The 12,910-nt window shown below is 41.4% G+C and overlaps 1 protein-coding gene across 5 annotated transcripts in view; it reads right to left on the bottom strand.

Annotated features, from left to right (window-relative positions):
* TBC1D14 (TBC1 domain family member 14) overlaps nucleotides 1-12,910 on the bottom strand; it is a 109,582-nt gene that overhangs the window by 88,305 nt on the left and 8,367 nt on the right. The window lies entirely within an intron of this gene.

Below are 12,910 nucleotides of genomic sequence, written 5' to 3'. Positions count from 1 at the left end.
CACAAATAGGTAAATTGGAAGGCTCACACCCTTTGGTAGTATTCAATGGGAAATATTCAAAAGCTGCTGGGGAGGAGACATTCGTTTCAGGGTATAGAATCTCTACTGCAACCAGGGTGTCAGACATGAGGTCCACACCTGGTGTGCATGCCTACTGGTCCAAAGCCAATGACAGTGCCTAAAACTCTGTACAGCTTCAACAAGTTAAGAGCACGTACGATTCAGCATTTGGATCCCATCACAACAGTGGGAGCTCAACCAGATCTGAAAACAGGCACATACTCAACTTCAACCTAGAAAATGATTTAGCAACTCCATTAGGTAAACAGAAGAAGACATTTCCACATCCTGACCACTTAACATTACCCTGGAGAAAGAATCCTTTGTTTATTATCATGACTTGCCACTCAAAAACTCTGATTTATCAAATTCAATAAATGGTCCCATAAAGGACACTCCAAAGTTTAAGTTCATTGTACGGACGAGTAGTAAAGGACACATGGATGCAACAATAAAAGTAGGAAATTTAGTTTGACATTAGATTCCTTTTTCTTACACAAATAGTATCTGCTCCTACCACAAAGCACTTTCTATATAAAAGGGTAGCCTATTTTACAAATGCGATAAGACAATATGTGAAGCGTAGAGGTCATGAATGTTTCCATTAGAGGACTTTAAGAAGTTTGATAATAAAGGACACCTTGAAAGTAATCAGTTCGTTACTACTTTTGTCATACCAACTGACCTTGGAGATAAAAATAAATGAAGCTGAGTTACATGTCTGGTTCTCACAAGTTAGAAGCAAAATGCTAAAAACACATCCAAATTCATTAGCTTTAGGATTCTTCCAGAATAAATCCTTAAACATTTTACTTGAAAACCCAGGCAACATAGCTGGTTTTGCTAGCCATAGTAAATGCTGGGGATGCTGACAACCAGCAGCTAATCCGTCCCCAAAATTTTAAACAAAGAAATAGGAACTATATATTCCAGTGTTTTCCCAGCACTCCATACAAAGATATGATCCTCTATAAAGTCTGCATACTGGACGTGGCGGAAGAACCAAATCTTTAACACCAAGAAATGAATATTAAAGTCTTAATTTGGAAATGTATAATTAGAAAGTGAAGAGTCTAGTGTACACACCTCCATATATTGAGACTAGAGGTATTGCAAACTAATAAAAGAGAGCCTGACAAGGGAGACCTGTGGGAGTGGGAGGGAAATATATTAAAATCTGACGCTGCAAATGCATTATATGTAGGGTTACCAACCCTCTGGGATTGGCCTGGAGTCTCTAGGAATTAAAAATTATGTCATGTGAAGCAACCCCCAGGAATACATCCAACTAAAATTGGCAACCGTTATATGTGGTTCTGATGCAACATCCCCTTTATATATTTGCAGCTAATATACACTGACTTCCTGACCATGTGTGATGCCTTTTGTCAATATCCTCCTCTCATTAAAAAAAAAATTTAAAAAAGGTATATTTTTCTTTCCTGTGACCTGATGTTAATTATTGTACTAAACAGCTCACTCACCATATTGTATTTTTGAACTTTTCCTGAAAGAAAATATTTAAGAATCTCAGAAACATAACTGAAAGAGTGCACAAATTTCATGTACCAGAAAGAATAAAAACATCCACAAGGAACTAGAGGCATTTCAACCATCCTGTTCAATTTATTTATGCTGGTAACTAATTAAAATACAGTTTCTTGCCAGCAGAAGGATTTAGATGGAGCACCTTTCTCCCTACCCCTCCCAAAGTAGCCTCTCAAATGAGTTTTAGTAAGAGGCTGGAAAATAAAACACAATTCAAATTAGATGTACAATTGTCTAAAATCTACATAGGAAGGGCACGAATTAAAGTTAATTGATCGTTTCACTTCAGCATCTAGTGGCCAATAGGCCACAGGACAAAGGTCATACTTTTGTCTAGCAATTTAACAATAAGCACATAATTAATATTTCAAACAAACTTCCACCCACTTTCAGCAATCTTTATCGAAGGTAAGTATTAATACATAATTGCAATGCAACTTTGCAAGAAAAAAAAAGACTTGCTTAAAATAGTGAACAGGATTTTAAGTTATTCAAGTTTTTTGGTTTTTTTGGTTCTGTGATAAACACTGGGGGAGGGGACAACTATGGAAAAGCATTGCCCTTTTATTCTTGTTTGAACCAGCTTGCAGTAATCCAGACCCTAACACAAGAATACAGATCACTAGTTTGCTCAAGAAAGGTTTTAAAATGAATAGGCCTAAGATGAAATATCAATCCTGATATCAAGTTCCCCAGTCCATTACTCTATTTTAAATATTGCCAATTTTAGTCACTCCGCTGTTAAAGGATCAACAGGTCTCAGCAGATCCTCCCCACAACAAACAGCAGATAAGGATAGGGAGCCCTAGAGCCCAGCAGAGCAGCAGTGCCAACCTTTGCTTCATTGCCATTAAAGGTTAAATTTCTGGAATTCAGAATTTCAACCTTTGGAGCCCTCCAGCTGCAATTAATTAACTTTGTGGATATTTATAGGTTTTTGTTTTTTCTTTTTTTTACTAATTCTCCCTCACATTGCCTCCTGTTCCTATCCTCCTCCATGACTTCACCCTTAGTTCCTCTATTCATCTTCTTATCCCCCCACGACGTTCCAGCAGCTCTCTATAATAAAAATATATATTCATTTAAAGATAGAACAGGCACAGGAAAGATACAGTTTGAACATTCCAGCTGTGCATACTGTTAAACTGTCTAATTGCAAAACTCTTACAACCATTATCCTCCTGCTTCTTCCCTCCTCTTGTCCTTCACGTCTTGTCTCAAACTAGGTTGTAAATACTGTAGAGCAGGGACTGTTTTCTGCTACATTTATACTGTCCTTAGTACCAGTCCTGATTGGGGTCTCTAGGCACTACTGGAAATATAAATGAGTAAGGGAAAGATTAAAGGAGATAAAGGCCATTTGTTTAGTGATTTTTGTATGCTTTATCAACAATTTAGTTCTAAAGCATTTTAATAAAATTTAGTATTTTTACTCTGTCACAACAGTGTACCAATAACAAAAAAGACCTAAGAATGTACTGGGTGCAGGAAAGCCTCAATTTCCCACCCTCTCCCCCCACTATCTATCTGATGGCTGCTGGTTTGATTTTTTTCCAATGTTTCCAGAGAGAAAGAGAATATTAGGTTTCCCGACCAGCTTCCATACCAGAAAAAGCACATATATGAAGAGCTAGGAATTCGCTAATTATAACCTGTGCACGGTCACAAAGGTTTTGAAGTAACCAGTATAAAGATTCATCCTACGTACTTGGAGGAGGTCTGGGGCTAGGCAACATCCTACACAAAACAGCTAGGTGTGTTACTCTTCTGAGTAGGAGTGAGAGTCCATAAGCATTTCTTTATCAAAAAGACACTGAGTAGGATTTCAGCCTGGAACCTCAGACTTCTAGGAAAGTCCTCAGGCCAGCCTCCAGAATCTCAGTGTTTTTAACACAGACACACCTGTTAATGTCCCAAGCTTCTTGTGTGCAGTGATCACAATCAGTGTTCCCTCTAATTTTTGTTGTGATGGGGGTGGTGCAAAGGGGTTTGGAGTATGGGAGGGGGATCAGGGCTGGGGCAGAGGGTTGGGGTGTGGGGGGAAGGAGAGGGTGAGAGCTCTGGGTTGGGGCCAGGGATGAGGGGTTTGGGGTTCAGGCAGCCTCGGGGCTATGGTAGGGAGGACTCCCCCCAGTTCTCTCCCTGCAGCAGCACCTGGGCTGGGGGGAGGACGCGTCTCCCCACCACAGCAGCTCCGGGGCTGGGGCCATGGGATAGGTGCCCCTCCCCCAGCTGCGGCAGGTCCAGGGCTGGGCTCGGTTGGGGGAGGGGCGCCCCAGCTGCGGCAGGTCCAGGGCTGGGCTCGGTTGGGGGAGGGGCGCCCCTTCCGCAGCCACAGCAGGTCCCGGCCAGGCGCGTTCCCTGAGAGCCTGCGCAGCACTTAATAGGCTACTGCGCAGCTACACATCTCATAGGGAACTTAGGTCACAACCCTGAAAATGGATAAAAGATCAGAGATAAAATAGCGAGATAGCTCATCTCCAAGAGCTCACACCAAGACCTTTTGACTCTTCGAGCCCTACGGTTATCAGAATTCAATTAAAATAGTGGCATGATTGCATTACCAGTATTTCTCAAAATGGGAGAGGACCATGTTTACATGGGACGGGGGAGAGAACCAGCAAAGGGGATAGATAACAGAAAGATCTTTGATTTTCCAGTTTCCCCTCTCCTGGCAGGCATAAGTGCAAGTTAACCTCTCATCAAAAGAAAAGCATGATCATAAAACCACATTTCCATAATGTTATCAGGGAAAAATAAGGCCTTTTTACTCCTAAAACCATGCCACCTTTCCAATTACGTCAGTACAACAAAGAGAGATTACAGGATATTCTCTTTACATTGTTTCAAAACAGCAAGAGACAGCTTTAAAAAGGGTTTTCACTAATTAGCACAGTGGACTTTTCCATTAGATCTAATATATGGATCTGATAAATCCTTAGTTCCACACAAAGCCAATCATCCCAATATACTTGAAATAATCTAATAGTTTCAGTGTTTAATCCAAAGTGTCAATCATTACTCTCATTCCCAAGCCCTCTATTAACAGACCAATCTACATTCCTTCCTGATTGCAAATTAGAGCTATTCTTTTTCAGGTGGCCAAAACCAGATATTTTGCACTGGGAATAATAAAAGGAGCATAAGTATGCCCTCTCTCCTTTCTCTAGGATTATAAGGACAATGACCCAAGTAAAGCAGTAAGAGGCCACAGTCATAAACGTAAAAAGAAAAGGAGTACTTGTGGCACCTTAGAGACTAACACATTTATTTGAGCATAAGCTTTTGTGAGCTACAGCTCACTTCATCGGATGCATTCAGTAGAAAATACAGTGGCGAGATTTATATACACAGAGAACATGAAACAATGGGTGTTATCATATACACTGTAACGAGAGTGATCACTTAAGGTGAGCTATTACAAGCAGGGGACACCATCATAGGGCCTAATCACATCAGCCACACTATCAGAGGCTCGTTCACCTGCACATCTACCAATAATGACAGGTTTCAGAGTAACAGCCGTGTTAGTCTGTATTCACAAAAAGAAAAGGAGTACTTGTGGCACCTTAGAGACTAACCAATTTATTTGAGCATAAGCTTTCGCGAGCTACAGCTGACTTCATCAGATGCATACTGTGGAAAGTGTAGAAGATCTTATTATATACACACAAAGCATGAAGAAATACCTCCTCCCACCCCACTCTCCTGCTGGTAATAGCTTATCTAAAGTGATCACTCTCCTTACAATGTGTATGATAATCAAGGTGGGCCATTTCCAACACAAATCCAGGTTCTCCCCCCCCCCCCCCCCCACCACACAAACTCACTCTCCTGCTGGTAATAGCTTATCCAAAGTGACCACTCCATCACAGGGCCTAATAACATCAGCCACACTATCAGAGGCTCGTTCACCTGCACATCCACCAATGTGATATATGCCATCATGTGCCAGCAATGCCCCTCTGCCATGTACATTGGCCAAACTGGACAGTCTCTACGTAAAAGAGTAAATGGACACAAATCAGAAGTCAAGAATTATTCATAAACCAGTGGGAGAACACTTCAATCTCTCTGGTCACGCGATTACAGACATGAAAGTCGCTATTTTACAACAAAAAAACTTCAAATCCAGACCCCAGCTAGAAACTGCTGAATTGGAATTCATTTGCAAATTGGATACAATTAACTTAGGCTTGAATAGAGACTGGGAGTGGCTTAGTCATTATGCAAGGTAGCCTATTTCCCCTTGTTTTTTCCTAACCCCCCCCACCCCCCCGACGTTCTTGTTAAACCCTGGATTTGTGCTGGAAATGGCCCACCTTGATTATCATACACATTGTAAGGAGAGTGATCACTTTAGATAAGCTATTATCAGCAGGAGAGTGGGGTGGGAGGAGGTATTTTTTCATGCTTTGTGTGTGTATATAATAAGATCTTCTACACTTTCCACAGTATGCATCCAATGAAGTCAGCTGTAGCTCACGAAAGCTTATGCTCAAATAAATTGGTTAGTCTCTAAGGTGCCACAAGTACTCCTTTTCTTTTTACATCTACCAATGTGATATATGCCATCATGTGCCAGCAATGCCCCTCTGCCATGTACATTGGCCAAACTGGACAGTCTCTATGCAAAAGAATAAATGGACACAAATCAGACGTCAAGAATTATAACATTCAAAAACCAGTCAGAGAACACTTCAATCTCTCTGGTCACTCGATTACAGACCTAAAAGTGGCAATTCTTCAACAAAAAAAACTTCAAAAACAGACTCCAATGAGAGACTGCTGAATTGGAATTAATTTGCAAACTGGATACAATTAACTTAGGCTTGAATAAAGACTGGGAGTGGATGGGTCATTACACAAAGTAAAACTATTTCCCCATGTTTATTCACCTCCCACCGTTTCTCAGATGTTCTTGTCAACTGCTGGAAATGGCCCACCTTGATCACTACAAAAGGTTTTTTCCCCCCCAGCTCCCTGCTGATAATAGCTCACCTTTAGTGATCACTCTCGTTACAGTGTGTATGGTAACACCCATTGTTTCATGTTCTCTATGTATATAAATCTCTCCACTGTATTTTCCACTGAATGCATCCAATGAACTGAGCTGTAGCTCACGAAAGCTTTTGCTCAAATAAATTGGTTAGTCTCTAAGGTGCCACAAGTACTCCTTTTCTTTTTGCGAATACAGACTAACACGGCTGCTACTCTGAAACCAGTCATAAATGTGTTGACTAGACTTGGATAACATGTATGGTATCCAGATCTGGGCCAGATCCATCTTCCCAGAGAACTTACTGAAAGATCCTTTTTTGGGGAAGGGGGAGAGGAAGACGGAAAAGATAAGACACCCTGGCAGCAAGGAAAAGCCTTGTGGTGCCTGCTCTCTACCAAGGACTTTGTAAAGATTGCAGTTCCTTATCCAGTGTCCTTGAATACCTGGATTTAAGAACACACACACGCACCCACCCCACCCCCTCTTGGAAGAATGTATTGGTTCACACTACTGAAGGCGTGGGTCCTACTTCTACAGGACTGAATGCAGAGAAAAACACAACGAACTCCACAGATCAGTTCCCAGCAGGGCACACTCCAACAGAGAATAAATGTGTGGCCAAAGATTTATGTGAAAAGCCTCACTCACGCAGATAGCACATAGGTAGCTGGGCCTGGATGGCAATGCTCATAAAGGCTCTGACTCAGAAAACCAGCTGAGCACATGAATACACTTAAGAGTTAAGCACATTTTCACATGCAGCATTGCTGAATCAGAGCCTAAACGTACAATTAATTTATATCTTCCTCCCATCCTCACTGGCATAGGAAGGAAGAGAGAAGACTCACTGATTCTCCCTCTTCTGTATGGGGAGTATCTACAGGACACCAATCTGATCATTTCTTTATCTGTGTTACTTTTTCAGGGCAATTTGCTTTATTCTGTCAACTTTAAAGAAAACTCACTTTTCTCTGAAAGGGGTTTTTTTGGCGAGTGGGGAAGGAGAGGCCTACTTCAGGCACAGTAACTAAGATCCCCAAGAGAAAGCTGCCAAGAAGTTTATTTACTTTGTGCTTTTGTCAGCACTTGTTCCCCGTATCAGTTTCTCAGCTGTATTCACAAGCAGCTCACCCCTTTCTCATGAAAAAGTCCAATGACATCACACTTATGGCTTGCTCTAGGAGGAATTTTACACATATGCGCATGTGCACACACCCACCCACCCTTCAACAGGGTGGCTACCAGCAAGAGATCAGCTTGCTTTTCCTAAGTTTGGGTCACCTTATCATGAAGGCAGGGAACAAAAGAAGCTATTTGAGGGAGCAATCATCTTCACATTCAGAGGTTTGAGTAGTAACGTGTGAACACATAAGTCAGGAGGGAAGTGCAAAGAGCTTTCTTCACTCTGGTCCCTGAGTGAACATGGAGTCCCCTTCAATTCTCAAACTCCTTTCAAGGGGCCAGGGATCGACAAGCTGCTGATAGCCTTAGTGATGTGCCCTAAGATTGTGTCACGGATTCAGTGACTTCCAGCAACCTCTGACATTTACTAAAAATATCCATGACAAAATCGTAGCCTTTTCCACATCACTAACCAAACTTTTACTACTATAGGTACCCATCGATGTAGAGTTCAAATGACAGTTTTAGAAAAAGCAACAATTCCATACTGAAGGCTTTTTTTTTTTAAACCACTAGAACCACTGCAATGATACCGAAGTTGTGCTACCATATGGATTTAGGGCCCCTAGACTTTGGCCATTGTTAAATGCTGCACCTGTGCTTTAACTGGTGTGGACCAATGAGTCTGAAATGACCTTCCACAGGACAATAGTTGCAAGTTTAAAATGCAATTACTTGAAAATTCAGATTGGTGAAGAGGAGAGTGAGATCTACAGAAAAACAAATTTCACCCATGACTTAACAGCTAGAGGTACAAATTCTCACTCTCCCTATAATGGAATGCTGAACTGTATTATACTGTTCAGCCAGTAGGTAGCACTAGTGTGTGTCATTTACTTATTTAAGCAAACTTCACCCGTACCTGGCAGTACATAAAAGGATCTTATGGAAGACATTTCTGATATCTCTCTTTGAGAAGGAAGCTCTGTAGTCAGTCCACATCTGATACAGAAGCCTGACCTGTGAGTAGGAGCCCTGCAACCTACCCCGCACAAGAAATACATGATACTCCCTACCCTGATTCCCAGCAAATTAACTGAATAAAATGGAGTCTCTTGAACAGTTATATCTTATTTCTCAGAGAACTGGATAAACCCCAAAGGAAACAAAGAACTGAAGCTGTGGAGCAGACTCTTTCCAAAGCAAGCACTTACTATAACCTAACAGATGCCTCAATATTAATGGTCTCCAGGGTAGAATGTGTTTCTGCACTGTGGGGAACAGAGGAAAGTTAGCATTAGGGTGACATTCATACATTAGTACAAGATTCCTTGCTGTTATGTTGATTTTTCCAAGCTCATATATAAAGGAATGCCTCATTGAGGTAGTTCCACCAAGGTTTAAAAACGCTGCAGGTTCATTAGATATAGTTACACAAAAAGAAAATAAAAAGAGAGGAACTGCGTGTCTAAGTACCTAGAAAGGCATGACATAGAGCATTAAGTGCTTGGGAAACATGGTTGAGATATCTGGGAAGTGGACAAATAGGTTATATGTGCACACAGGAATGCTGTGTGAAAGAGGTAAGGCCATATGGACAACTTCTAATGAGGCAAGTGACAGCAAGTTGCAATCCTGAACAATGTTTATAATCCAATCAGTAAACAGGGTTTTCAGGGCTCTTTCAGGTGAAACAGACAAGTTCAAAAGGTTTCTGCTTGTCTGAGCCACATGAAAGCTACCCCCAGCTAAGGGAAGGAATAAGAGAAGTAGACAAATGGATTATTTAGCTTCTGTGCTGAACTGAATCATATATGCACTCCTGGTGGTATCACCCAGTGCCAGAAGTTACCTGTTATACACGATATGATACTTTGTTGAAAAATATTTCCCTTTTAGGGGATATCGAAGGTGTCAGTTTTGTTTTCAACCAGAGTGGATAAAAAGGTGCTTTTAAAGACATTTAAAAATTTAAGTTAAATAAAATGTAAATGAAATACAGATTTAACTATTAAAATGATTTAAAATTGAATTTGAAATTATGACAACCTATGTTAATGCAAAAACTTCCTATAGCCTATTAAAATATTTAAAGATAAATAAATATTCAAGCTGTAATTTTTGCTGCCAACATTTTAAAGAAAGTTAATTGCACTGGTGAAAGTCGATGGCTAAACACCTGGAAACAGTTTGCTGAAGTGCTAAACCACCTTTTGATAGAGATATTCTCTGTACATCTGCAGAAGACACTATTTGTTAAATTCAGTTTATTCAACAACTAGCTCAATTCAAAGATTAGTTCATTCCAATTTGAGAAACTGAGTGGGAGTTAGGAAGAGGAAAACAAGCTTTCCTTCTTTTTATCTATGAACTCCCACTCAGTTTCTCTTTCATGGTGAAAGAACCTTGATTAGTACTGTAGCCAAAGAGAATCAAACTTTCTTTAGCAAAATAACTATAGATCACAAGTGCAAAACAAGATTAAAATCTATTTAAGTCAAGGTTTCCCACTTGCTGATTTTAATCATTTTCATTTAAGTCAAGCCACCCTTCTTCCAGGAGCCCATAAACACTGGCACATTAGTGCTTGGTCTAGACCAGTGGTTCTCAAACTTGTTTTTTCCCCACGGACCATTTGAAAATTGCTGAGGGTCTCCGTGGACCACTTAATGATCTTTCCAAATGTTGTCTGTACCATTAGCTAACTATTGTAAAGCGCTTTGGATAAAAGCGCTATATAAAAAAAAATAAATTTTTTGTTCTACATACAAAAGCACACAACTCATACTTTAATAGCAGTAGTCTTACCTTTCTAATGCGATGGATGGATGTGCCCTCTCCCGCACCGCAGCAGCCCCTGAGCCGGGACATCTCCGTTGCCACGGGCTGGGTAGGTGACGGGGGGTGTGTGTGGGGTCTCTCCCTCTTTCCCCTGCCACAGCAGCCACAGAGCTGAGGCTATCTCCCCCGCTGTGGCAGCCAGAGCTGAGGCTGGGAAGGAGGGCCATCTCTCCCCAGCAGCCGCAGCCCTGGAACTGGGGAATGTTGCCTCTTTCTCTGGCTGCCACAGCCCTGCACACCGCCTATTCCCACCCACCCCCTATTCCCCCCAAAGACCACCACCTCACTTTACATGTGTGCCTTCTCCAGGGTCCAGGCACCTAATTAGCAGAGCCACGCCTGCACATCTCCACTAATTAGGTGCATGGTCCTTCATTCTCTCATGTGTGGCCACACAGGCACGCACCTTAGGGGGAACCATCCGTCGACCACTTGAATGGAGTCTGTGGACCACTGGTGGTTCACGTTTGAGAACCTCTGGTCTAGACAAGGCTTTTTAAAGTATTTCCATCACTGGTGGAACTACTAGAGTTACCTACATTGGTGCTTCCGCTAATGGAGCCACACCAGTGGTATGTTGGTTTCCTTTTATCTGGAATTTTTCCGGGTTGTGGGGAGGTAAAGAAAAAAATTTCTGTGGACAAAGCCCATTGCTCTCTCCAGGTAATAGCACAGCATTTGCTTGGGCTCACAACCATCCTGAACGGGAAGGGAGGCAAAAGTCCAGGTTCTATAGGCTCTGAAGTGCCAAGAATCCTTTTGCTCCTGAATGAAGTCTGGTGCCATGGCAACCAATAGGTAGAAGTCCACAAAAGCTTTTGCACATAGAACTGTAAAACTATTACTGATGAGCCAAGCCATAGTGGAGTACTCAAACATACTGCAACTTCAAAACAAGAATAAAATGAAGACATTGTTCTCTAAGCTGTGATTTATCACTCAGTTTAATAGTTTTAAAATCAATAGCTTCTGGGTTTTTTTCCCCCCATTAAGAAACGCTTTCAGAGAAGTAACAGAAATGATTGTTCTGTCAGTGTTTCATCAGCCTTTTCTTTCGGCAAATAGAGACATTTAAATAAGGAAGAGTAAGTGGTTCATTGGAAGTTATTTCTGTGTTCTGCAGCTTTGGCTATAAAATGCCTATTTTGCCTATCTGATTATTTCAATCAGTTATTGCTTGGAATTGCATACTGTACTAACAACTTGTTCCAAAAATGATCTTGACTAACGTACCTCAAACAAAAAGAATTATTTAGGATGGCACACATTATGGTTTGTGTATACCAGCTCAATATCAGTTTAAGTACATTATTTTTAACATAGGAAGCCAGGGCAGCCTTTCAGAAATGTAACTGCTTCAGTGCTGTCCCAGATGCTGCCATTTCAATAATTAAGTGCTCAAGTTCCACATTCTAACTCTGGTCTTGGCGTTTTCTCATTATGCTGACACAAGCAATTGATGTGGTCAACAGTATCGTTTCCTAATCTTGACAGCAAAGATGAGCAGTCTAAATACCACTGGTCATAAGGTTACGATTTGTCATGGTTATTTTTAATAAAAAAAAGTCATGGACAGGCCATAGGCAACAAACAAAAATTCATGAAAGCCCACGATTTTTACTAAAAATAACCGGGGGGGAAAGGAAGCTGACCACTACGGGGGGGACTGAAGCCTGAGCCCTGCGCGGGAGAGGGGCTGAAGCCGAAGAAGTCATGGAAGTTTGTTAAAGTCATGGATTCCGTGATCTCCATGACTAAATCGTATCCTTAGTCATTTGTTAAGGTCATCAGTTCACTGATAAGGTAAGTCAAACAAAATAAAGTGCCTGACAAATATTTAGACTTTAAGTGGAATGTGTTTACATTAATAAAATACTCATCACTGCTAGAACATTTTCCATCCCTAGACCTCCAAGTGCTTTACAACAGTAGGCAAGTATCCTCATAATTTGGCAGATAAGGAAACCAAGGCATATGATGTTTAGTGACTTGCCCAAGGTCATACAGTAAGCCAATGGCAAAGCCAGGAAGAAAATCCAAATCTCCTGGGGTCCAGTTCAGAGCCCTTTCCTCCAAACCATGCTTCCTCCCTTTAAACACAGCTGGAAAGAAGAGAGTTCCACCTTCATTCACTTCATGTGCAGAGTTCGAGCTTCTGTGGATCCCAACCACAGAGCATAGAACTTTCAACTATGCGCAGCTCTGACCTACTGAGGCAGAGCAGAAAGAGGGCAGTAATCTTGATAATTCCAGTTCCTCTGGGTGTTAGCTGAATGTGTAACTCCTTACCATAAAACCCTTTAAGAGCCTCCTAGCCCCCAACACATAGTCAGAAAG

Source organism: Chelonia mydas, chromosome 4, assembly GCF_015237465.2.
Source record: "Chelonia mydas isolate rCheMyd1 chromosome 4, rCheMyd1.pri.v2, whole genome shotgun sequence".
Taxonomy (NCBI): domain Eukaryota; kingdom Metazoa; phylum Chordata; order Testudines; family Cheloniidae; genus Chelonia; species Chelonia mydas.
Note: the sequence above shows the minus strand (reverse complement) of the source record. Positions and strands in the feature narration are given on the sequence as shown.